Source organism: Rhinatrema bivittatum, chromosome 8 (genome assembly GCF_901001135.1).
Source record: "Rhinatrema bivittatum chromosome 8, aRhiBiv1.1, whole genome shotgun sequence".
NCBI classification, from domain to species: domain Eukaryota; kingdom Metazoa; phylum Chordata; class Amphibia; order Gymnophiona; family Rhinatrematidae; genus Rhinatrema; species Rhinatrema bivittatum.
Window position 1 is genome coordinate 69324053 of NC_042622.1, and position 27570 is coordinate 69351622.

Genomic DNA, 27570 nt, shown 5'->3' on the forward strand with positions numbered 1-27570 from the left:
CGTCTACATTGACCATTCCATCTACTTCACAGCCGATGTCTGTTTACACGATGGCACCTACATTACTTCCTCCTCACAAGGCATCGACATCGAGACAAAAGTCATCGACCAAATTAAAACACTCAATGACAAAACATCCATCTGCAGTTTCTGAAGCTCAGAGTACAGAAGCAGCACTGCACGGTATCCTGACTAAAAGGTACCAGGAACTACTAGCTTCCTTGCCATCTAATCCTGTAGAGGAGGGCGTAGAGGATATTTTACCTGATGATCCTCTACCAGGACCCTCGGGTGTACCTCCGCTTCATAGGGCTACACCTACTCAGCAGCAACCTTCCAGCTATCACACTTGGTCTGACGCTACCTCAGATGCCTCATCAGAGGAATTTATGTCTGATCCCTCACCACCTCAGGCCAGAAAACAATCACCTCCAGAGGATTTTTCTTTTCCAAATTTTGTTCAGGAAATGACAGATTCCATCCCTTTCAAACTACAGGCAGAAAAGGATGACAGACAGCAAACTCTAGAAATACTCCAGTTTGTAGATCCCCCCCACCAAACACAATCTCGCAATTCCCATCCATGAGGTGCTCTTGCAATTACAGCAACGCATCTGGGAACATCCCTGCACGGTTCCTGCAGTGAACAAAAGAGTAGATTCTACTTATCTTGTGCAATCCGCACCAGGATATGAAAAACCGCAACTTCCCCACCACTCGGTGGTTGTGGAATCTGCACAGAAGAGGGCCAGAAGAACAAGGACCCATTCATCATCCCTCCAGATAAAGACAACAGATTTCTGGATCAAATGGGTCGCAAAATCTTTCAAGGAGCAATGCTGACCTCCAGAATTTCAGCATACCACCAATACATGACCCAGTACCAGAGAAACCTCTGGAAACAAATGGAAGAGTTTGTGCCATCCCTGCCTACACAATATCAAGAAGCGGCACAAACCATCATCAACAAGGGGTTAGACACAGGAAGACATGAGGTCCGAGCCACCTATGATGCCTATGAGACGGCTTCAAGAGTTGCTGCATCGGGCATCAGTGCCAGAAGATGGGCCTGGCTCAAAGCCTCTGATCTAAGGCCAGAGGTGCCTTGGGGATAATTTATTTGGCACCAAGGTACAAGATGCAGTTTCACAATTACGTGAACACACGGAAACTCTGCGACAATTATCCTCCCTTCCACATGACCCTTCAACACATACTGGCCACAGGCCCCCACGAAGGGAGACTAGGCGCCCATTCTACAGGCAAAGGAGATATTATCCTCCTACAACCAGACCGAGGCCTCCCAGGTCCCAATAAAGACCACAACAGAGGCAACAGAGAACAACTAGGCCCCAACCAGCTCCGCAAACCGGACCTGCCACTGGATTTTGAGATCATATCCAGAGAACAAGGCCTTTACTCCAATCCTCGGCCAGCACTACCAGTGGGAGGAAGACTGTCCACCTTTTACAACAATTGGACGTCAATAACATCAGATCAATAGGTCCTCTCAATAATAGATCAAGGATACCGCCTCAATTTCACATCAATTCCTCAAGATTTTCCACCGAGTTACTCTCATCTCAGCAAAAATCATATACTTCAACTACAAACAGAATTATCCACTCTTCTGAAAGCCAGGGCTGTAGAGTTAGTGCCCCGGCCTCAGCAGGGCAGAGGATTCTATTCCCGTTATTTCCTCATTCCAAAGAAAACCGGAGGCCTACGTCCAATCCTAGATCTCAGAAATCTCAACAAATTTCTAAAAAAAGAAAAGTTCAGGATGGTCTCTCTAGACACCATGCTTCCCCTTCAAACAGGAGATTGGCTTTGTTCTCTGGATCTTCAAGATGCTTACGCTCACATCCCAATATTCCCTCCTCATCACAAGTACCTGCGCTTCACAGTGGGCCAGCAACATTTCCAATACAGAGTACTGCCATTCGGACTTGCCTCTGCTCCCAGAGTTTTCACAAAATGTCTGGCAGTAATAGCAGCACACTTGCACAAGCAAGGTGTCCATGTCTTCCCATATCTAGACGACTGGCTCATCAGAAGTCAGTCTCAAAAAGGAGCTCTGACTTCTCTCAATCACACGATTATGGTACTCCACTCCACAGGCTTTCTCATCAGTTACCAAAAGTCCCATCTTACTCCATCTCAACTGCTCCAATTCATAGGAGCAGAATTGAACACCATCCTTGCAAAGGCCTTTCTACCCGAAGATCGAGCAGAAACACTTTCCATACTGGCAAACTCGATTCACTCAAGAAATCAAGCAACAGCTCTTCAGTTTCTAACCTTATATGGCCTCCACAGTTCATGCCACTCCTATGGCAAGGTTAGCCATGAGGGTAACTCAATGGACTTTAAGATCACAATGGATCCAGACCATTCAACCACTGTCCTCTCCAATCCAAGTAACCCACCACCTTCGTTCATCTCTACTTTGGTGGGCGAACAGGGACAACTTGCGCAAAGGCCTACCCTTCCAACAACCAGTCCCACAAATAACATTAACTACAGATGCATCCACTTTGGGATGGGGAGCACACATAGACACTCTCCAAATCTAAGGTACTTGGACAAAACTCGAAAAAACATTTCAAATCAATTTCCTAGAGCTTTGAGCTATACGTTATGTGCTGCATGCGTTCAAGGACTGCCTCTCACATAAGACTGTTCTCATCCAAACGGACAACACAGTAGTCATGTGGTACATCAACAAACAAGGAGGTACGGGCTCGTATCTCCTCTGTCAAGAAGCTGCACAGGTTTGGGGATGGGCCCTGAAACACTCAATACTCCTTCGGGCCACTTATCTCGCAGGTATTCAAAACGTAGTAGCGGATCGACTCAGTCGTCAGTTCCAACCACACAAATGGTCCCTGGATCCCTTAGTCGTGACCAGGATCTTTCAACATTGGGGACAACCAACAATAGACCTCTTTGCGTCACATCTGAATCACAAAGTGGACAATTTCTGCTTTCTACACACACACACAAGAACCAGCCAGCCAAGGACACCTTTGCTCGCCCTTGGAACTCGGGCCTACTATACGTGTATCCTCCAATACCGCTCATAATCAAAACTCTCGTGAAGCTACAACAGGGCAAAGGGTCCATGATACTCATAGTCCCGTATTGGCCTCGACAAGTATGGTTTCCCACACTCCTAGACCGCTCAGTCAGGGATCCCATTCTCCTGGGTGTAGCTCCCATTCTCATAACTCAGGATCAGGGGCGGTTGCGCCATCCCAACCTTCAATCCCTATCCCTGACAGCATGGATGTTGAAAGCTTGATTTTACAATCACTCAATCTTTCAACCAATGTATCTCAAGTGCTTATAGCTTCACGTAAACCTTCCACACGAAAGAATTATTCTTCCAAGTGGAAGAGATTCACTTTGTGGTGCAACCAAAAGAATATAGATCCTTTCACCTGCCCCACAACTTCTCTACTAGACTACTTATACCATCTTTCAGAATTTGGTCTCCAGACTTCATCTGTAAGAGTCCATTTAAGTGCAATCTCAGCTTACCATAATAAGATGGGAGATGCACCTATTTCCACACAACCTCTTGTCAGCAGATTTATGAGGGGTTTAACCCAACTTAAACCACCAATTCGACCTCCAGTCACAGAATGGGACCTGAATTTGGTCTTAACACGACTAATGTGTTCTCCTTTCGAACCCATAGATTCCTGTGATCTTAAATTTCTCACATGGAAGACTATCTTCCTCATAGCCATTACATCAGCTAGAAGGGTTAGTGAGTTACAAGCACTTGTCACGTATGCACCCTATACAAAGTTCCTATATGATAGGGTGGTTCTTCCGACACATCCAAAATTCCTTCCCAAGGTAGTTACGGAATTCCACTTGAACCAATCCATAGTTTTACCCACTTTCTTCCCAAGGCCTCATTCTCACCAAGGAGAACAGGCTTTGCATACTTTGGACTGTAAACGTGCATTATCCTTCTACCTAAACCGCACGGCAGTCCACAGGAAATCCAATCAGCTTTTTGTTTCTTATGATCCAAACAAACCGGGTAACCCAGTGGGTAAACATACTTTATCCAACTGGTTAGCAGATTGTATACAGTTTTGCTATGAAAAAGCAGGCCTTCCTCTCCAAGGGCGAGTAAAGGCACATTCAGTAAGAGCAATGTCAACCTCAGTAGCACACTACCGTTCAGTACCAATCCTTGACATATGCAAAGCAGCAACATGGAGTTCTCTTCACACATTTGCAGCTCATTACTATTTGGACAAACAAGGCCGACAAGATTCAACCTATGGGCAGTCTGTCTTAAAGAACTTGTTTCCAGTCTAATCCCAACTCCTTCTACATCCAACCTGCTGTGATCTTTGGCTGATTCATTTTCAACAACAATACCTCACCGTTGCATCACTACAAAATGACTCAGCCTCTAGCTTGCTAATCACCCATATGTGAGGACTAGCATCCTGCTTGTCCTGGGATAAAGCAAAATTGCTTACCTTGTAATAGGTGTTATCCCAGGACAGCAGGATATAGTCCTCACGAAACCCACCCGCCACCCCGCGGAGTTGGGTCTCATACCTTTTATTATTTTATTTTTTGCAGGGTAGAGACAGAGGGATCCCCTGATCCCTCTGTCTCTACCCTGTCCTTCACATACTCTCTTCTCCCCTACTCTCTGCCCAGCACTCTTAGATCACAGTGGCTTCAGGCCAGCCAGGATCCTTGAGACAGCATCTGCATCATGCAGCCACTCAAGGACTCCTTGTCTTGGTGGCGGATCGATTCCAATCTGATCAGAGACATACCTTTTCAAATTCCTGCAGTGCAAGTTTTCCTCAACAAGATGCATCCAACTGAGTTGGAGATCCCATGTCGAGGAGCTCTGCACCCAAGGCCTCTGGTCTACTCAGAAAAAGCTTCTTCAGATTAACTTCATGGAACTAAGGGTGGTTCAGTAGGTTCTGAAGGCGTTGCGAGACTGGTTGGCTGACAAAATAATAATGGTCCAGATGGACTGTCATCACTTTTGGTTTACTTTCACATGCATTCTCCGACTGTGGCTTTCTTTAATGCCTCTACTGCCTTTTCCCCAGTTCTTTTGAACCCTTTGTACCCCATCTATAGTTCTCTCATGCTCTCTCCTTCTCCCCCCCCACTATTTCACATACAATATTCCCTCCCATATGGCTGACATGAAAGCCCTCTCTCACTCCCTCTATTCCATCCATCCTAGCCCTGGTTCCTGCAGAACATGTAGCAGCATAGACTTTGTGGAGGAATAAGGTGTAAGACAGCCAACACTCATCTATTTCTTGTCTCCTTCCAGAGTTTACTCCTTTTTAAACTCTTCCAATATTCACCTTTTTTTGTGTCACTTATCTCAGAAATATTCATCCCCTTGTGCTTCTAATCTCTCCCAAATGTTCACAACTGTCACTTCTCCCACTCTTTACCATTTCTCCCACTGGCCTCCCCCAAGCATTTACCATCTGCATTCACCCCATTCTCCCTTCACTCCCTTTCCTTGGGACGAATCATTCTGACCTGACTAGAGCTCCAAGTGACTGCTGTCAGCTGAATTTCAAATCCTGGGAACACACTGATCAGCTGGGCCTAAGGAAGTGTCCACTTCAGCTTCTCCTTTATTGAAACCACTTTGATATTAATTTGTTTGTTGTGGTATATAAAGAATCTTAATAAACTGAACTTCCCTCTGGACAGCAAAATAGAGAAGAAAACTCTACTCCAGGCAGCAGGTAGACTGGAGCATGGACAGGATGGGGCTGGGGCAGGGAGCTAACTGGCTCTTCTCTACTTTATTTTGTGGTCTCTGCTCCAGTTCTTCCTCTGCACTGCTGCCCAGTTGCCATGGGGACAAGGGAGCAAGAGCTACATTTTGCACCTGAAAGAGTCACATGCGGCTCCCAAACCACAAGTTGGCCATCCCTGCCGTAGACCCTTTCTTCTGCTCCACACAAAAACTGCTTGATTACCTCCTACATCAGTCTGAGTCAGGTCTTAAGGCCAATTTAGTAAGAGTTTATCTTAGTGCAATTAGTTCCTATCACTGCCATGACGAATGTAGATCCATCTATGTACAGCCTTTGGTTGTCAAATTTATGCGGGATCTGCTTCATTTGAAGCCTCCCATCAGGCCTCCTGCCGTGTCTAGGGATCTCATAGTGATACTGATCCAGCTGATGAAAGTTCCTGTTGAGCCGTTGCGTTCTTGAGATCTGAAGTACCTGACCTGGAAGCTCATATTTTTTGTGACAGTGACTGACCCTTAGAGTTAGTGAGCTCCAGGTTCTATTAACTTAACCATCTTATTCTAAATTTTTTCATTAATAGATTGGTTCTTCACATATATCCTAAGTTTCTGTCTAAAGTGTTGTTGGACTTCCATCTTAATCAGTCAGTTGTCCTTCTGACATTCTTTCCTAGGCCACATGTCCACCAAAGTGAACATGTACTGCACATCTGGATTGCAAGAGAGCCTTGGCCTTCTACCTAGAGCAGACTGAAGCCTATAGAAAGTCCACCCAGCTTTTTGTTTATTTTGACACCAACAAACTGGGGATTGTATCTCCTTTTATACCCAGGCGGACCTGTATCTGGTGGTTCATGTCAAGGCTCATAGTATCAGAGCCTTGGCAACATCAGTAGCCCATTTAAGATTGGTCTCCATGGAGATCTGTAAGGCTGTGACATGGAATTCTTGCCCACGTTCACATCGCACTATTACTTGAACAGGGACTCTTGTTGTGACAGGTTCAGCCAGTCTGTCCTGCAGAATCTGTTTGTGGTGTTGAACCCAATTCCATTTCTCCAAGTTTTTGTTCCAGAGTGCCTTTTTTACAAGAAAAATATAAAGAAAGGCTAGTTACCACCAAAAACAGTTCTTGTGTCTGTTGGCACAGTTTTGGTTTCCCTTTTTTTCATTTGAGGCAGTTTGTAGCTAGGGATTTCCCACTTGTGAGGACTGACATCCTGCTGCCTTAGGAAATCGCCTGTTACAGGTAATCAACTCTGAATTTTCTTCTGTGTATTATGTGTTTCGCTTCTTGTAGATTTATATTCTTCAACTCTCTCCCCACACTGTAGATTATTTCTTTTTTTTTTTGTCAAAATCATTTTTATTAATGGTAACATGCTTGTACATATACAACACTCCCCAAGGGAGATCGCTAGTGTCAACCAAGAACAACTGTATGGAAATCCAGATAAACAGAACTGGAAGAAGTCCCTCTACATCAATTGCCTCTACAAGCATGTCTCCTTTTTCCATTTTCTGAGCTACTTTACCCCTAGCTGCAGGGGCACTGTGGCCATATTATCACTCATACCCAAACATTCACTCAATTCCCATATCCTCCCCTTCCCCCCTGTCAAAGTATTACACAGCTTTATCCATATCATGCAACAAGTTAAATACCGCCCATGTCCAGCTGGTTGCTAATCATATCTTACAGTAACCAGTCCAGAGATTCACCAGCGTCCCGGCGGGCGATTGAAAGCTAAGCAAGATGGAGCAACATATTTACTGCCATTTGGTAGTATAGCCAGTAGTTAATAAGTGAGACTGTATATCCTGAGGCAGAAGAACAAAACAGTTAGCCCAATAGGTACAATATTGTGTGTCAAGAGGATGGGCTGACGTGAGAGCAGCCATTTGTTCCATCTGCATAGCTGATGCAAGTTGGTAGTACCAGGTCCGCAGTGTGGGTTGTACGGTAGGCTCGATCCATAAAGTTAATATTGTTCTGCACGCTACTAAAACTGCAGTATGTCCAAATCTGCCAGCTGCAACATTATATGGAGTCATGTGTCCTCGCATGCCGGACAGAAGTATCCTGCCCGACTGCAAGATGGTGGCAGTTAAACATTGTGCAATGAATGCAAGAACTCTGTCCCAGAACCCCCTGAGGGTGGAGCAGTAATATAGTCTATGAGCTAGTGTACCAAGATCTCCTCCACGCTTGAAGCCCAGTGCCGAAGGTAGGCGTCCCATATGGTAGCGGCGAACATCATCACAGATGACATGGTGTAAGATCCTGAATTGAAGCTCGCGCAGCATAAGATCCGGTAAGGACCTTTGCAGATTTCCAAAACACTGACGCATGTAGGCAGGAGTGACTTCCTCTCCCCAGGCCTCAGTCCAGTATCTGGCTAATGAGTGGAGATGGCGAGACTCACGATACTCCTTGCCCAAGCCACTCCATCCTCTAATAGAGTTCTTGAGTAGCGCGATATCAAAGAAGCGCTGGGCAAAGGCCGACTCCTGGCGAAAAGCCTCCGCCGTCCATCGAATTGTTTGGAGGTAATGTCGCACCTGCAGATATGCAAAGAAATGCTTCCTTGGAATCTGATAGTCCCTAACCAGGGACGCGAAGTCCAATACTGTGGGAGCATCTGGGATATAGAAGTGAAAAATAAACGGTAGATCTCGTTGGAGCCAATCATTGTAGATAGCTTAACTGTGCAGGCCCGGCAGAAACTTCTTGTTGCCCAAGAGCGGTAAGAGCAGCGACGTAAACTCTCTCAGGCCCCCCTGTCGTCTGAGTCACCGCCATGTCTGTCGGCATAGCTGAATGAGTGCTTTTGTAATATCTAATGTACGGAAGCGGTATCAGCCTGTACAAAGTATACCAGGGACCAGGGAGCAGTCATACTTATAAGTAATCCCTCCTCACAATATTGATACTGATCTAATATCCATTCCCCCATGAATCTAAGTTGGCATGCTGCGTTATACAGATAGAAATCAGGGAGGCCAAGCCCCCCAGTCTCTCGGGAATGCAACAGAACCTGATACCATAGCCGAGCTTTCTTCCCCACCCAAAGAAATTTCTGAAAGGAGCACCGGAGCCACAAAATGTCCAAGCGTAGAAGCCAGCAGCAGAGTATGTGTAATTTGTAAAGTAATTTCGGCACTATTGCCGTCTTTAGTAGTGCGCTGCGCCCAGACAGGGACAACGGCAGAGACTGCCAGGCAACCAGTTGAGCCCCCAAATCCGATAAGGTTGCTTTAATATTGAGAGCATATAGGTCGGTTAGATTTCTAGGGATTCATACCCCTAAATATTTAATTTTCTCCGGAGCCCACAAGAAAGGGAACCCGTCAGAACAATCTTGGAGAGTGCGTGGGTCGAGCGCCAGGGCTTCTGATTTATATAATTAATGGTCAGCCCTGCAATTGCTTTAAACCGAGGAAAAATGCTGAACAATAATGGGGACACTCTGTTTGGGTTTACCGACAAATAGTAAGATGTCGTCCGCAAACCGCCAATTTTAGCTGATGGCGGCCGATACCAAGTCCTGAAAATTCCTTGTCTAAGCGAAGCTTGATAGCCAGAGGCTCCAACGCCAATACAAGCAGAAGGGAAAGGGGGCAACCCTGCCTTATCCCACAGTGCAACAGGAACGGCTCCAATAAAGCACCATTAATAAGGAGCCGAGCGCTGGGAGTATGATACAAGGCAGCCAGCCATGTTATAAAATTGCCTCCGATGCCATGATGGCGTAAACTCCAAAATAGATAGTCCCATGAGAGGGAATCGAAAGCCTTTTCGGCATCTAGACTCAATATGAGTGCCTCCGTCTGACGATGAAAACTGAGGGCGGCAATTAGCCGGTGGACATTCCTCACCCCCTATCTACCTTTTGTAAAGCCAGTTTGGTCTGGATGAATCAAAATAGGGAGAATCAAAATAGGATCCCTGTCAAGTGTGTAAAAAAACTCGTGTGAGTATACATTCAGAGCATACACATTACAGAGAGCCAGTTGCTGCTGATGACACTATCCCTGGACAATTACATACCTACTCTCCATCATGCCACACCTTTCCCACCTGGAAGGGCACCTGCTTATGGATGAGAATAGCCACCCACCTTTTCCTTGAGGTATAGGAGGAAGAAAAACATTGCCCCACCCATTCCCATTGCAACTTGGCATGTTCAGTAGCAGTTAAATGAGTTTCCTGAAGGAAAACTATTTGAGATCCCAACCTTTTGAAGGCTTGCAACAACTTTTTCCATTTAATAGGGGAGTGAATCCCATCCACATTCAAGGATGTGAATTTGACTGTAGTCATTGTGAGAGATTAGGGATGACGTAGTGTCCCTTGAGCGTGTGGCAGCGAACTATAAAGTAGGATACCCGTGGCTCCCCAGCCTAAGCCACCGGGATCAAACAGCGTAATCAATATAGCCATAGTGATCAGCATCAGTACCAGCGCCAGACTAGTGTCCGCAGTGTGTAATATCCTTTGACCTTCTCTCTCACCATCCTTGAACCCTTCCCCCCCCTTCCCCAATACCACTCACAAACACACCACACACACATCCATACACTCCAATGGTACATAACTAAGAGCTCGAAGAGGCTCGGGCCGTCGGCACTCCCCGCTCGCAGGGTATGCCCACGCCCCCTCCAACCCCCCCCCCCCCCTCCTCCTACAGTTAATCCTCCCCAACATGGCTGATGCTCTAGAAATGTTAACAGCTGAACATGTAAGCAAAGTCAAAACAGGAACATTACGTAAAAGTACTGAGAGATGAGACATCCGTAAACAGCAGTCTGGGTCCGGGAAGTATAAGACAGTTCCCAGCTATAGCAGGGTCCCGACCGGTGCAAGACTCCCATTATCCAACAGATAAGTAATATATAAAGAAAAAACAGGTCACCCAGATATATATATGGGTCGTGAACTGATGTCCTCGGTGCCTGAACAAAATGAGACCACCTTCAGCTGGCAGTGAGAGAGAGTTGGAACCGCCGCCGAGGTACTGGGCTCCCAGGCTTACATGCTGTAGGCAGCAAGGCAGTCAAGTATTTTCCTCCTGAGGAAGACTCGCCAGGAAAGTGGACGCTTCCGCTTTTGTGGAGAAGAACATTGTTTTGTTAGCATGGTGGACACGCAACTTGGCCGGGTATAATAGGGCAAAAGCAATGCCGCGTTTATGGAGCTCCGTACACGTTGGGGCCATCGCTTTGCGCTGAGCGGCCACCGCCGCCGAGAAATCATTAAAGATGAGTATACGACTGCCCATACATTCAACAACTGCTTGTTTCTTAAACTCCTGCATCAGTCTGACTTTATGAAGCCCGTTAAGGATTCTGGCTATGACTGGCCGTGGCCTGCCCCCCTCCTCACGAGGTTGTCCCATTCTGTGGGCCCTTTCGCATCGCAACTGCCCCACCATATCCGTCCGTCCCAAATGATTTGGTAGCCACTCCTCCAAGAATTTATATAACTCACAGTCCGATACAGACTCGGCATACCCACAATTTTGAGATTGTTGCGGCGATTCCTGTTTTCTTGATCCTCCATGCGTTCGAGAAGCGTGGTGTGTTTTATGTAATTGCACCTGCCTTTCAGCTGCCACGAGGCGGTCATCCTGATCCCCCACGGGCTGCTCTACATCGTCTGGGCGCTTCGCCTGGCCTTCCACCGCCTCCTTGATGCCATCCATAGCCGCCTGTAATTTTAATTAAGCGCTCGTCCAGGGCCACCGAGACTCTGGATGAAATCTGGATTGTGCGTCCTTGGAAACTGACGCCAACTGCTGCGGCCATTCGGCCCCATTTGCCATTTTGGGAGTGTAGCTGCGGCACTCCGTGATTGTTTTTGGACGGCGGTGTCGCATACCCCGCCTCCAGGCATCAAAACGCGCTGGGGACGCAGCGATCTGAAGCAGCGCCTTCTCGGGTCACAGCCAGAGGCGAGCAGGGGAGACAAAAATGTAATTTGCAGGCAATGTTAAAGGATTTGGGGAGCGGGGCTCGCGGAGCTAGCTACTCAAGCTTCCGCTTTGGGTGACGTCATCCCCGGAAGTCCTGTAGATTATTATAATGATTTTATGTTTATTCATAGTAGTCTGCTTTTATTGTGGAAAATAGTTTTGTTTTCTAATTTCGATCCTTTTATTACTTTCCTTTGAATTACACAGAAATTCTGGGCAATAAATTGTCTTGCAAAGCTCTGTGGTGTTACCACTGGTTGTAGGAGCGGGGGTGCTAAAGAATTTTCTGCACAATGACCATTCAAAACTGTGAGATACGGACTAGCCTCAGACCCGTGCCTGCATCTTGGGTGGCAAACTGCATAGATATTCCCTGCAAAATGTACATACAGTGCAATATATCTTTAATGGCAATTTTAAACCTTTTACTGAGATCTGAAGCAGATTAAGCTGTTCCCATAAAGTTTTTGAGTGGTTTAATGTGTTCTAAGTCTCTGCACACTTAGCACAGGAATACAGTGCTGGCAGGTTGAGGCGTATGTCAGTCTGTGAATGGGTTTCCAAGTACATGAGAATTTATTGTGCCTGAGGGAGCAATAAAAGAAATACAGGGAAACTGTAAAATAATCTGAAAATTGTATGATTTAAAACAACTGAGTCATATATAAAAGGGACTTTTTCAGGTCTGTTGCTTCCCTCTAAGGCAGCAATTCATACTGAATTTTTTTTATCTAGCCCATAATCTGCGTGGAGATTTATGGAGTTGCAGAGAATTGAGATATTTTATTTTTAAATAAAATATCTCATGATTACATGGCCTGCCCTTCTATTTCCATGTAATCCCGATTATAAGCAGTGACCAATGAGAAAACAGAGATCATTGTATACTAATGACAACACTGGTCACCCTTATGCCTCTCCTTTTGTGTTTTGTGCAAGAAATTACTGTGAAGCCATCCACCCTAGAGGGGGATGCATATCTGTTTTTGAAGTACTGTCCTTGTGAAGTGTGTTGTGCTTCTGTTTGGATGAAAGTTTCTTTAGAAATCAAAATTACACCTATATGGGCATAAATGGAAGACAGTTTGCATGCCATGACACACACATGTCTGTAGCATCAGAATTGCATAAAATAAAACCACGAGTCACTTTGATGGATGGGAAAGACACAGAAATTTGTATATCTCATTCTTTAGGTCCCTATGCAATATATCATGAATGCTAAGGAAATATTGACTGGTTGTATTCAGTAATTACATATACATCCTATAATACACAGTAAGCTCATGAGTTAAAGAATGGGTTACTCTTATAGATACATAAACTGATGTATAAAAATATCATGAGGTGGGCTGACCCTGAGGGACAGGCCACAATGCTCTGTACTGCAGTGTATGGGATCTAGGTTCAGATCCCTTGAACATGGCTACTTGGGTTTGGTTGTGCTGTAGCAGATGGCTTTTGCTGCAACCGTACCACTGATCCTGAGCCCTCCAGTTGGAGGCCGCCTGAGGTTCTTTGTGTGGACTGCTGGCCCAGTATCACCTCAGACCGGTGGGTTCTGTCCATTGTTCGTCGTGTGTATCGGTTGAACTTCCTGGATGTCCCCTTGGACTCTCCTCCGTGCCCCTCTTGGGGTCAATCCTCACATCAGGAAATACTCTTGACAGAGCTCTCCGCCCTAATAACGGCCAGGGAGTTGAACCTGTTCACTGCGGGGGTTCTACTCTCTCTATTTCCTGATTCCAAAGAGAACAGGGGAACGCCACCCTATTTTGGACCTGAGAGCCTTGAACAAGTTCCTGAGAAAAGTTAAAAATGGTTTTTCTGGGCACCCTGATTCTCCTCCTGCAAAGAGGGGACTGGCTTTGCTCCCTCGATCTGAAAGACATGTCCTCCCACATCGGGATCTTCCCTGCTCACAGGAAGTATCTTCATTTCTTCGTGGGCGAGAGGCATTACTAGTAGAGGGTGTTGCTATTCGGCCTAGCCTTGGCCCCACGGGTCTTCACCAAGTTGTCAGCAGTGGGGGCTCACCTCCCCTATTTGGTCGATTGGCTGGTCAAGAGTGCCACCCAAGAGGGAGAGCTTCAGTCCCTGGGCTTGACCATTCGGGTGTTGAAGTCCTTGGGTTTTGTCATTAACTAGCCGACGTCCCATCTTATTCCATCACCGCAGTTGAGCTTGATCGGCGCCTGGCTGGACACAGCTCAGGCTGAGGCCTATCTGCCTTGCGATTGGGTGCTTGCGCTGGCATCCCATGCGGGAGAGGTTCACTGGAGCTGGCAGGTCTTGGTCTGCCATATGCTCCGACTTCTGGGTCACATGGCTGCAACTGTCCATGTTATTCCCTTGGCTCACTTGCATATGAGAAGAGCTTAATGGACTTTTTGGTCCCAATGGCAGCAGGTCACCAGGACCTCCACATATGCATCCGCATTAGTCCTTCCCTCCGGACTTGCTTGTCGTGGTGGGAGAGTCTGCCCAATTTGGTTCAGGGTCTCCTTTTCAGTCTCCCCCTAACCATATTGTGTTTACCATGAATGCATCAGCCCTGGGTTGGGGCACCCATGTGGAAGGGCTCCACATGCAGGGTCTGTGGTCTGCTTAGGAAGCTTGGTGCCAGATCAACTTCCTGGAGCTTCGAGTAATCCATTATGCGGTATGGGCGTTCAGATATCGCCTATCCAGCAAAGCAGTCCTGATACAGACCGACAACCAAGGGGCGATATGGTACATCAGCAAGCAGGGAAGAATGAGGTCCTTCCTCCTGTGTCAAGCGGCTCTTCACATTTGGTCATGGGCTTGCTCCCAGAGCATGCTGTTTCGAGCCATGTATCTTGCTGGGACAGAAAATGTAGTGGTGGACTGGCTGAGTCGAGCCTTCCGACCCCACGAGTGGTCCCTAGCTCCGGCAGTGGCAGATCAGATTTTCTGTCTCTGGGGAAACTTGGAAGTGGATCTCTCTGCATCTTGCTGCAACAGCAAAGTGGAAAAATTCTGCTCCCTGTAGGGGGGGGGATGGCAAACTAGCTACAGACACCTTTGCCCACCATTGGGGCAGGGGACCTTCTGTACACACATCCTCCACTTCCTCTGGTGATGAAGATTCTCCTGAAGCCCTGGCAGGACAGGGGGCCATGATCCTCAAAGCCCCTCATTGGCTGAGGCAAATCTGGTTCCCGGTCCTGCGGAATCTTATCAGTTCATGAGCCAATTAGTCTGGGAACTTCCCCAGACCTCGTCACGCAGGATCAGAGCAAACTATGTCTTCCAAACTTCAGGGCATTGTCTCTAATGGCCTAGATGTTGAGAGGCTAATTCTGCAGCCCCTTGACCTGTCTGATGTGTCTAAGGTCCTAGTAGCTTCCAGGAAGCCTTCCACTACAGTCTTATGACCTGAAGTGGATGAGGTTTTCCATGTGGTGTAAGCGTCATGGCTTGGACCCGTTCTCCTGCTTTACACTGAAATTGCTTGATTACCTACGACACCTTTCAGATGCTAGCTTGAAGACCTACTCCATCAGGGGACACCTGAGTACCATCGGTGCTTACCACCAAGAAGTGGATGGTGCGCCCATCTCTGTGCAACCCATAGTTAGTCGTTTTATGTGGGGTCTGCTTCAGTTGAAGCCGCCCATGCGTCGTCCTGCTGTGCCCTGGGACCTTAAAGTGATGTTGGCTCAGCTCATGAATAAGCCTATCAAGCCACTGCGCTCCTATGACCTGAAGTACCTGAACTGGAAGGTCATGTTTTTGGTTGCGGTCACTTCAGCACGCAAGGTCAGTGAGCTTCAGGCTTTGGTGACGTACCTACCATACAGTGAAATTCTTTCATGATGGGGTGATTCTGCATACACACCCCAAATTCCAGCCTAAAGTGGTGAGAGATTTCCATCTTAACCAGTCAATCATCCTGCCCACCTTTGTTTCCCAAGCCTCATTCACACCAGGATTGCAAGAGAGCTGCAGCCTTCTACCTGGAGCGGACAGCAGGCCTCAGGCAGTCCACGCAACTGTTCATCTCTTTTGACAGGAATTGATTAAGAGTTGCTGTTACTAAGCAGACACTGTCCATCTGGTTGGCGGACTGCATCTCCTTCAGCTATGCTCAGGCGAGACTGCAGCTTGGGGGCCATGTCAAGGCTCATTCCGTCAGAGCCATGGCAACTTCGGTGGCCCACTTGTGATTGGTCCCAATGGACGAGATTTGCAAGGCTGTGACGTGGAGCTCTCGCCACACTTTTGCCTCTCATTGCTGTCTGGACAAGGATGATCGACGTGATAGCAGTTTCGGCTAGTCCTTCCTTCAGAATCTCAGCTGTAGAACTCAACTCTTCCTGACTAGGGCCCATTGTTCGGGTTCAGGCTATCTTCCTCTGTTACCAACAGCACCAGTGTTGTATCTGTTGGCACATGGTAGGGTGTCGGTTGGCTCTTCATTGTTCGGGAGTAACCTGTAGCTAGGGATTCACCCATGTGTGAGGATTAGCATTCTGCTTGTAGTAGGAAAAAGCAGAATTGCTTTCCTGTAACAAGTGTTCTCCTAGGACAGCAGGATTTTAGTCCTCGCGAAACCCTCCTGTCACCTTGCGGATTTGGGTTTCTCCATTTTGTTTTATTTTTTTTGTAATTGTATGTTACAAGTCTGAAGAGGGACCCCTTGTGGACATGTGGATAGTGGCATGCTGGACATGCTCAGAGTGCCAGCCAAAATTTCTAGAAACTTTGACATGTTTTCTGTGCCAGGTTCCATCCGATGATGTCTCCCATTTGTGAGGACTAACATCCTGCTGTCCTAGGAGAACACCTGTTACAGATAAGCAACTCTGCTTTGCTTTACTCAGGAATGATATAATCTGGAGAATAGCCAGAGATGTGTCTTGTGTTGATTTTATGTGTTGTTTCATTTGTTTTATGTTTTTAAGAACATAAGAACATAAGAAAATGCCATACTGGGTCAGACCAAGAGTCCATCAAGCCCAGCATCCTGTTTCCAACAGTGGTCAATCCAGGCCATAAGAACCTGGCAAGTACCCAAAAACTAAGTCTATTCCATGTTACCATTGCTAATGGCAGTGGCTGTTCTCTAAGTGAACTTAATAGCAGGTAATGGACTTCTCCTCCAAGAACTTATCCAATCCTTTTTTAAACACAGCTATACTAACTGGCAACAAATTCCAGAGTTTAATTGTGCGTTGAGTAAAAAAGAACTTTCTCCAATTAGTTTTAAATGTGCCCCATGCTAACTTCATGGAGTGCCCCCTAGTCTTTATACTATCTGAAAGAGTAAATAACCGATTCACATCTACCCGTTCTAGACCTCTCATGATTTTAAACATCTCTATCATATCCCCCCTCAGTCGTCTCTTCTCCAAGCTGAAAAGTCCTAACCTCTTTAGTCTTTCCTCATAGGGGAGTTGTTCCATTCCCCTTATCATTTTGGTAGCCCTTCTCTGTACCTTCTCCATCGCAATTATATCTTTTTTGAGATGTGGCGACCAGAATTGTACACAGTATTCAAGGTGCGGTCTCACCATGGAGCGATACAGAGGCATTATGACATTTTCCGTTTTATTCACCATTCCCTTTCTAATAATTCCCTACATTCTGTTTGCTTTTTTGACTGCCGCAGCACACTGAACCGACGATTTCAATGTGTTATCCACTATGACACCTAGATCTCTTTCTTGGGTTGTAGCACCTAATATGGAACCCAACATTGTGTAATTATAGCATGGGTTATTTTTCCCTATATGCATCACCTTGCACTTATCCACATTAAATTTCATCTGCCATTTGGATGCCCAATTTTCCAGTCTCATAAGGTCTTCCTGCAATTTATCACAATCTGCTTGTGATTTAACTACTCTGAACACTTTTGTGTCATCTGCAAATTTGATTATCTCACTCGTTGTATTTCTTTCCAGATCATTTATGAATATATTGAAAAGTAAGGGTCCCAATACAGATCCCTGAGGCACTCCACTGTCCACTTCCTTCCACTGAGAAAACTGTCCATTTAATCCTACTCTCTGTTTCCTGTCTTTTAACCAGTTTGCAATCCACGAAAGGACATCGCCACCTATCCCATGACTTTTTACTTTTCCTAGAAGCCTCTCATGAGGAACTTTGTCAAACGCCTTCTGAAAATCCAAGTATACTATATCTACCGGTTCACCTTTATCCACATGTTTATTAACTCCTTCAAAAAAGTGAAGCAGATTTGTGAGGCAAGACTTGCCCTGGGTAAAGCCATGCTGACTTTGTTCCATTAAACCATGTCTTTCTATATGTTCTGTGATTTTGATGTTTAGAACACTTTCCACTATTTTTCCTGGCACTGAAGTCAGGCTTAACCGGTCTGTAGTTTCCCAGATCGCCCCTGGAGCCCTTTTTAAATATTGGGGTTACATTTGCTATCCTCTAGTCTTCAGGTACAATGGATGATTTTAATGATAAGTTACAAATTTTTATTATGTATGTTTTATTTTTGTTTATTTCATGTTTAGGTTTACTTGTTCCAATGTGCTGCAATCGTTACCAATAGTGCCTACTTTTTTAATGAAATACACCATAAACTAGATGCCTAATATTTAATTGACCTTTATATTAGGCTTCATTGTGGAGTACTAAAACTTTTTAACTCAGTCTTTTAAATAATCATTGGTCAATATTGTGAACATATATTTTTTTGATGCAATCAAATTGATTTTAAGAGATCAATTTCAACTTATCTTTAAGTATAAACGCTGCTGTTTTTTCATAGATGTTGAAGTCTTTCAATCGAAAAAAGCCCGACATAGGACCATGTTTCAAACGAATGTTCTTTTTCAAGGGCACTGTATACAGCGTTATCCATCTGTTCTTCTAATGTTTATCATGGCATCAAGCATTGCAGCTGGAAAAAGAAAGCTGGAAAGTTTCTAGTAGCTTTGTAGACACTGCTCTGACCCGGGCTTCGTGAGGGCTGATACCTGTGAGGGCTGATACCTGCTGTCCTCGGAGAACACTTGCTAAATGATTGTCAGTGCACATGTCTGAAATTTTCAGTTTGTAGTTAAAGTGCCTCTTCTGGATTATAGAATGTAAGTTCCTTTGACTGATTGCCAAGAATGAAGAGAGAGGTTCGGGGATACTGCAGGAACGCTGAAAGTAGAAAAAGGAACTTGACAGCCCCAGACCTTAAAACAGTGTTTTTCATACTTTTGCCAGTCTGATGATGTTTAAGGTGAATAGCAGTTTTGTTTAGTGTATCCTCATCCCTCAATAACATTATTTTAGAAAACAAAACAGAACAACTTTCCTAAAGACAAGATTCAAAATTAGAGAAAACTATCTCTTAGTTGTAAATGAAGACTCATGGCACTTTAGTCTTGCCAAGTAGAGGATGGCTCTGATCGAGTTGGAAGCCTAAAAAGAACAAGAGAAACCTGCTGCGTTAATATAAGAATATAATCATTTTTATGGGAATCTGAACCAGGTTTCATAGGCAGAGCTATTTGATATGGGCTTAACTTGGTTATGTGGTCACTTTCAGTTCCTTGTCCACTAGCCTTGGTGGTTCATTTGCTCATGATCTATGTCAGGTCAGGCTTGCAAACTTTTACTTGATAGAATATGCTGTTGAAAAATGACAAAAGGGAGGTAATATGATCTGAGATTATAGGATACCAAAGTCCTCTCATAATTTATCCAATATAGATTCACTACAAATTCAAAGTGAATGCCAGTTTTAGTTTTAAACGATCAGTGAAATATTTTTCATGTTTGTGAAGCAGTGGATCCCAACCTGTGATTCGTAGACCCCTGGTAGTCCATGAAGCCATCACAAAAGGGCTGAAGAACAAGGAAAAAACAGTTTCTACGTGAGACTTTAACTTGTGGCCAGAAGCAGGAGTAAAATTGGTGGGGGTGGGAACAGCATTTGCCGTATGACCGGAAGCAGCGGGAACTGTGGTGGCAATATCTACAGTGACAGCATGGGCTCGAAGTAGGAACCGCAGAAGCAGAAATTATGGTAGCGGCAGGATCAGTGGAAGCTTTCGGGGCCAGGTACAACAACAATAGATGAGGGGAGAGAGAGAGACTAATACGGAAGTATGGAATGACTGGGGAAGAAAGTGATTTATTAGTGGGGTGAGGAGAGGAGTTAGATAGTGGTGAGGCTGGGGAGGAGAAGGGATGGGAGAAAGAGAGAGTAGTGGGACTGAGGAAGAGAGAGAGACAAACTAATATGAATTGGCTTGGGGGGGGAAAGCGATGGGGGTGGTTGATGGCGATGGGCTTGGGGAAGAGAGGGAGACTATAGGGATAGGCTGGGGATGGTGTGGGGGTCCCTGAACCTTTTGTATTTAAATCTTTTATTGGCATTATCAGACAACCTAAACACAAGCCGCTAGTACCAAACAGCAAAAACAGGTATACAAAAATTGTGAATTAACCATCTAACAATAAACGCCAGTATATATAGATGAGATCCCCAATTCCCCCCCCCCCCCCCCTAGAGGTGTACAACCAGATGCAAAGTATAGAGGACAATGCACAGGAAACCATAATGAGATGCATGTATAGGACATTATAAGAGCCAGACTCAACACTACAGGCCAAAAGGAGGCCACCAGTTCTCCCCTGATCCCAGAGGGCGCCAGGAACCGCAAAGGCAGTATTTCAGATGCCACCCTCCTGCGGATTACGATAGTCCAGTCAAAGTGAACAGGGGTCAACCAAGAAAGACCCGTTGCCAGCGTTCATATAGTCCCCATGTTTTATGAAAAGAATGCAGTGACTTATTCTTGTAAGCTGTGATACGCCCCAAACTATGCATATTTTGAACGGAAGCTTGTATCATCTGCAGCGTTGGGATTCGTGGATCTTTCCATAATTGAGCTATGGAACATCTCGTTGCTGTAACCACATATTTAATAAAGTAATCATGAGTCCCTGAACCTTTTGGAAGGTGACCTCAGCTTGTAGCTGCTTGATTCAAAATGTTTGCTATTTGACGAAACAGCACCTCCTAAAACATTTCCAACTGGTGCTACAGACTCTCATGTGGAACTCAGTACACGTCATGTAAATTTAGTTAAGATCTTAAAGTCCTGATGAGTTGTTATAAAATTTCCAAGCAGTTAAGAGGAATATGGGAACTTTATGAGTATGTGGTCACCCTTCACTGATGAAATAATTTGGAGTAAGGAAGAGATGCCAAGAGCCATGAATCCAGCCAGATGTGTAACAAATTCAATTACAAACTGCTGCAAGGTGAAATTAAGTTTTCTTGCTTTGAGCCTCCACTATAAAAGATCTAGACCATTTTTTGATTTCCAGATAAAGTCCTTAGATTAATTTAGACCATTCCTATCTTCCACATAATCTGGTAAAAATAATTTGGGATCAAGCAGTAGCTTAGTTATTTTCAAATTTACCTCTCTCCTTAGCAGTAGCTTCCTAAATATCTCTTAATCTGCAGAGATTCCCACCACATATGAAATAAAATTCCCTCACAGCCACATTCCCTCTAATATTTTGAATCCAAACTAATTCCAATACAATTACAGATTATCATTTTTTGTTATAAAAACACCTCTCTGAATTCCCTCCTCCTCTTCCCCCTCGACATACACTCAGAAAAAAGTCAGTTTCTGGTGCTGAAGAAAGATGTTCATTTTTCGGGGAAGCACTGCTCTTAACACGCATGACTTTGGTATCCTGAGAAAATAAAAGTATAAAACAACAACTTCATCAGCGTTCAGGCAGGTCAGTCTCAATGAGTGGATTATGCACCTCTGCCAGCAGATAGAGACGGAGAAAAAGCTGACGTCATGGCTATATAGTCCTGCTCAGACATCAGCCCGCCAGTATTCTCCATCTCCAGCAGATGGTGGTCATGGATTTCCCTTTGGGGGATTGCCTGTGAGGGGAAAAAAAAAAGTTGGAAAGGAGATATCAGAAAGACGAGATGTTTATATAGCATCATTTGCCTCCTGAGGTAATATCATGCGGTCCCGCTCTCAGTCCGATAGCCTTGTCTGGCATGGACCTAAATTAGAATTGGCGGTTGCAGGCTGAGAGAGGCTCGATGGTGAAAAGCTTTAGCCCTCTCCCACCGTAGCCAGGACCAGTTCCTACTCTCAGCCAGGGAGGGACTGAGCTCAGTAAAAGTTTTTTACTTAAAAAAGTGAAAAGGAAGAAATCAGGAAAAGGGTCTATTTCCTCGGTGTTCGGCTATCCCAGTCATGTCTCTGGGGAGTTCTGTGAGATGAGATGAGATTGTGCGGGCATGGTGGGTTGAGCAGCCATTTGACCAGGCTCCGCTACCATGCTTCTCCCATTTTGGCGCGTGGTGGGCTGTGGGGTAGTTTAGTGCGTTTACTAGCTAAAAATAAATATTAAAAGGCCTTTCTGCTCATGTGCAGCCAGCACCACAGAGCCAGCTGTCAATGAGACCCTTTTAGTCCTTTTCCACGAAATGAGGAGAGGTGCATTTTCTTGCACTGGAAAAGCTTTTCCTCGTTTCAGCTCATGAGGCCCCTCAGCTCTTTTTTTGTGTAATTTCTGTTTTTAATACCTCAAATTTGTCCAAGAACCTATAAAATTTGCTACTTTTAATTTGGCAGATTCCATTTTTCCCTTGATGACTGACAGAAAGGTCACAGGGTTTAAATGTTGTGCCTCATTTAACAGAAACATCCATAAATGACCACCATATTGAATACATGCACTGTCTAGCACTGAACAGGATGATCCAAATTGTTTAATTTGTTCTAAAGTCTCCCGTGGTTATAAAATTTGAAAACTATGACTTGAGGTCATCTACCCAGATTATTGTGAACCCTAGTCGAATAAAAAAGGTATCACCTGATATATATATTTTTGTTTTTATTTGTTTAACTTTTATTACTATTCTGAACCCATCATTGACATCAAAGTCAAAATCTTCTAATCCTTCCACTTGGAAAACGTCTACTTAATTCATTTGTCAAATGAACCTTTAACATCGGTCACCACCTCTTCTTCAGAGTCAAGTATGAGGCAGGGTAGACACACCCAATCTTCACATACTTTCCTGGACAAAGTTTTAGTACTGAGTGCAAGAATGAGCTATCGAGGTCAAGCAGCAGGCTCTTTATCAGTGCTTTGACATTGATATAGTCCTTAGATGCTATCCACTGGCAATGATGATAATGTCTTGGAGGTTTGTCCTCTGAAGATGGAAAGACAAGAAAGTTGAGTACATTGATGGTATCCCATATATCTTTTAAATTAACTGGTATCTCACCCCCCAATACCTATGATGTGTCTCGATTCGTTACCTAGGAGGATATTGAATCCCTAACAAACTACTCCTGAGTTGTTACTTGAGATAGTATATGAAAACAAGTTGGATAAAATAATACAGAAACTCTGAGCTTGGCATCTAGCTAAGCTTCATACAGGTTAGATACGGACTACTTTTGATACCTTTCACTTCGATGTTTACTACTTATTTAAAAGCTACTAGTTAAAACACAGACTGTGAGAAACTGTAAGAGGACCTTGCCAGATGGGGGAACTAAATCTAAATGACAGATGAAATTTAACATATACAAGTGTAAAATGATGCAAATAGGAAAAAAATAATCCAAATGATAGGACAGTCCTGGGTTCCATATTAGAAATTGCCACCCAGGGAAAATATCTCAGAGTCATTCTGGACAGTGGACTGAAATCTTCAGTACAAAGTTGTTCTGTGCAGCACTGGTTAAAAAAGCAAATAGAATGCTAGTAATTATTCAGAAAGAAATGGAGAATATCACGGTGCCTCTGTATTGATCCAGGATATGACAGCATTTTATTTGCATTTCTTGTTGCCTTATCTCTAGAAAAGTTATATAGAAGGGCAACAAAAGTAATAGTGCTTGGAATGGCTCTTTTATGAAGAAAGGCTAAACAGCTTAGGGTTTTTCAGTTTGGAGAAGAGACAATTGAGAGGATATATATTACAAATGTATAAAATCATGAATAGTGTGTAACAAGTAAATAGGGAACAGTTATTTTCCCTTTCAAATAGTACTAGGACTAGGGATACTACATTAAACTAACTGGTAACACCTTTAAAAAAAAAAAATTGAGAGTAATTTTTTAGTCAACATTCAAGCTGTGAAATTTGTTGCAGGAAGATGTGGGCAAAGTTAATAGTGTTGCTGAGTTTTTAGAAGATTTTGTACAAGCTTCTAGAGGACAGGCCCTTTAACACTTATTAGCTAGATAGACAATGGAGATCACCATTTCCTATATCTGGGATAGGCAATGAAAGCGATCTTCTGGGTTCTTCCAGTTGACCCAGATTGATGAATATTGGAGACAGGATGCTGGGCTTGATGGCATTTCTTATGTTTTTATGGGTTTTAATGTAGTCTTCATTCATTTGATGAAATACCTTTTGAGCCTATAAATACTTGTCACCTTGGGTATTTACATAATAAGCAATGGCAAATAAAGATCAAAATAGTCCATCTAGTCTGCCTAGCATATGTTTAACTTAGAAATGTTACTTAATATAAATACCCAAAATATATAACATGAAACAAAATATAAATAAATGTATGACCTGTTATGCAAGGAAATTCTGTGTGAGATCAGGTGTACCTTCATACGATGCTATTAGTAATATAGCTATCGTGTCTGTGAGCCATACCATTGGGCTTCAAAAATCATTAGGTACCTGAGTCTCTTTTATCTCTTGTGCTGATTACTGTCCACTTCCACGCTCAGTGTTGAGAAATGCTGCTTTTGTATTAAACCTGGCCAAAATAATAAGGCCTTTTACATCCAATTATGTCACTTATCTTGTACTGCTATTATGGTCAATCTTGTGCAGCCGACATCTAGACGTTTCGGAGCGGCTAGGCTCCTTCTTCAAGGGCTGGATGTTGACAAGAATAACCTGTGGAACGCTGTATATAAACGGAAGTGGCACTGTACTGTGGAAAAGGTTTCCTTCTCGCAGATTATGAACGATGTGCTGTCACTGCGGTCAAATCTGCTCCGCAGTGATTGCTTGTGTTGGTTAACCAAAAATTGTGTTTCTATGAAAAATAACTGTGCTTGTGTCACTGAAGTTCTGGGCGATGTTCCTGGCTATCACCTACAAGAACGTGTGCGATTGGCGGCGGCTCTCAGCTTCGAAAAGTGCTACACCTTTAACTGGCCAGTGCTACACCTTTAACAGCGCCAGTTAAAGGTGTAGCATTTTCGCCGCTGAGAGCTGGATTTGCTATTGCAAAATGTACAACTGCAAATTAATATCGAACTGTACCTCTTTTTGCTAAGCCAAAAAAAACTCTTTAGAAGGTTGTGGTAAAAACATGTAATGTAAGAACAATGGAAGCATTTACATCTCAAATACCTCTGTTGAAGAAATGTGTAAAATTGCTACATTGAGTTTAGTGCATATATTTTACTTCTCATTACTTCCAGGATATTGACTTTTGCCATGATAGTAAATTTGACCAGCTAGTATTAAATCTTTTTAAAAAAATTAGCATAAACTTTTATTTCGCTCCTTCCTGCCAAATGCCCATTTGGGCAGCTTTTCTTAAGAAGAATGTGGATAAAGGATTCATAATGACTGTTAGCTTGGGAATCCTGACATGTGGCTGATTCATTCTGCTTGTCCATGGAGAAACAAAGTTGCTTACGTGTAACTGGTATTCTCCGTAGATGTCAGGATAAATCAGTGACACACCCCTTCACATCCTCCCCTTGGAACTAAAAAATATTTTCTTTAATTAGTTCTGATATATGAATGAAAGGGGCTTGTTGCATTCAGCTACCTGGTGTCAATTGTGTATGAGTAGAAAGCCCTTCTAGTTATTATTTCCTCTAATTTATTGTTGGCTGTGTGCACAGAAAAGTTCTTATATGCAGCATAGTGTACACATTTTTTTGTGCAGTATTCTTTGAAACACCATTCTATTTTCTTTTTTATCCGCATATTATGTTTTTCTGTATGTGCTTGTGTATGCGTGTACATGCATACAGCTTATAGGGAACATTACTTCTAGATCTTTCTAGTTCTAGTTACTAAAACGTTTTGTTCTCGCGGCTGTTGTATGCCATTACCAACATGTTTGACTGATTTATCCTCCTGTTCATGGAGAACACCATTTATTGGTAAACAACTTTACTTTCCAGATAGTTAATGAATGAGTTAATACTAGTCCCAGTACAGACCCCTGGGGTATGCCACCATTTACCTCTTTCCATTGAGAAAACTGACCATTTAGTCTTGGTCTTTTTGTTTCCTATCCTTTTAACCAGTTAATTTTTGTCTCTTTAGCAGGTTTCATATTGCACTTGAATGCAATATGTAATTATTGTGATCAAAGTTAATAATCATAATATTCAAAAGAAAACCTAGGAGAAAGAAGCCTTCCGATTACACCTTGTTTAGTTGGTAGCCCTGCAATACAAATAACTTGTCTCTGTTTATTGCATTGGTCCTTATAGTTAAATTTTTCTTTCTCATACAGTGACATGGCAACTGCTCAGTAATCCAAGAGAGAAGATAATGGAATATCTCACTCATTGCTGACCTAATTCCATAGGCAGAACCATCCAGATAATGTGATGAGAGACTAAAGAGAACGACACACAGGAACAAAAACTCTCCATACATGCAGAGGACAAGATCCAGGACAAAATTCCAGGGTGTGTAAACAGATGATTTCTATTCCCCTTAAAGCAGAGGGTCCTGTCAGCAAAACAAAATGTCAGATACGGGACAATCATGCTGCAGTTAGCTGATGTTTTCAAAATTGTCTGATCTGCTTGTGATAGCCTTTGACAATGGGGCAATTTGTTTATTTGAATTTGTTTCTTGCTTAAGGTGTTTTATAATAACAAAATTAAAAATTCATTATAATAATACATAATTAAGACAATTACCATGAAGGGGGAGGCAAGATGGCTTGTACAGACACTGGTGCCAGATGCTCAATTTCTTTTACCTTTTTTTTTTTTTTTAACTCTTTATTTATAAATTTTTACCTAATATTTGCTTGACAGAAATTGTTTTAACATATAAATAAAAAGAAAAACAGGCAAAAACCCTATAGAAAATGATCTATTCAGTAAAATCTCTACTAAGTTCTCAAGGAGGGGGGAAAAGAGATAATATTAAATTAAGAATTTTAACATCACATCAGGTATGCTGAACAAAGAGTGAATAATTCTATAATCTTCTAGTCACAGGACCTCAAGAATGAGTGATGAAGGTGTCAACAGTTGTTATCCAGAAAAGCTTTCAATTGGTTAGATTCAAAGAAAATGGAAGAATTATCCAAAAATTGCACCTTCGAGAAAAAGACTTCTTTTAGAAAGTAGAGACTACCTAAGCTGGAGGAAAGCTTTCCTTCTAACTAGGGTTTGTCTGCAAATGTTGGAAGACCCAAACATTTTGGTCCATGAATGAAAAATTCCTATTAGAAAAGTCACATAATAAGATTTTTCTCATTCTTTTACCTTTTGATTTTTCTCTTGGAGTGCTATGGATAGGAAGAGGAAAGGGAAGGTGACTGATCATTCTGGAGGTTCAGTGCTCTGGAGAGGTGTGATGGACTAACATGTCCTGTGACAGATTGTTTCCAATCCCGCCCAAGTGGAACAGTCAGCAGAGTCGTCTTTGGATGCAAGGGCCTCTGAGTTCCTTAATCCATGGCTACTGACATTGGAGGAACCAGCTAATTGTGGCAGAGTCTTGGTGGTGCCAAACTGTTTCCACTCTACAATGATGGACCTGACAGTGCCCCAAGAGATATTCAAACACGC

The 27570-nt window shown here is 43.7% G+C and overlaps 1 protein-coding gene across 4 annotated transcripts in view; it reads left to right on the forward strand.

Moving 5' to 3' along the window:
* CHD6 (chromodomain helicase DNA binding protein 6) overlaps positions 1-27570 on the forward strand; it is a 586770-nt gene that overhangs the window by 66721 nt on the left and 492479 nt on the right. For all 4 annotated transcript variants that reach the window (XM_029614845.1, XM_029614844.1, XM_029614846.1 and 1 more), the window contains one exon: positions 26274-26451. The gene's annotated coding sequence lies outside the window, so the exon portion shown is untranslated. The remainder of the gene's footprint in view (positions 1-26273; positions 26452-27570) is intronic.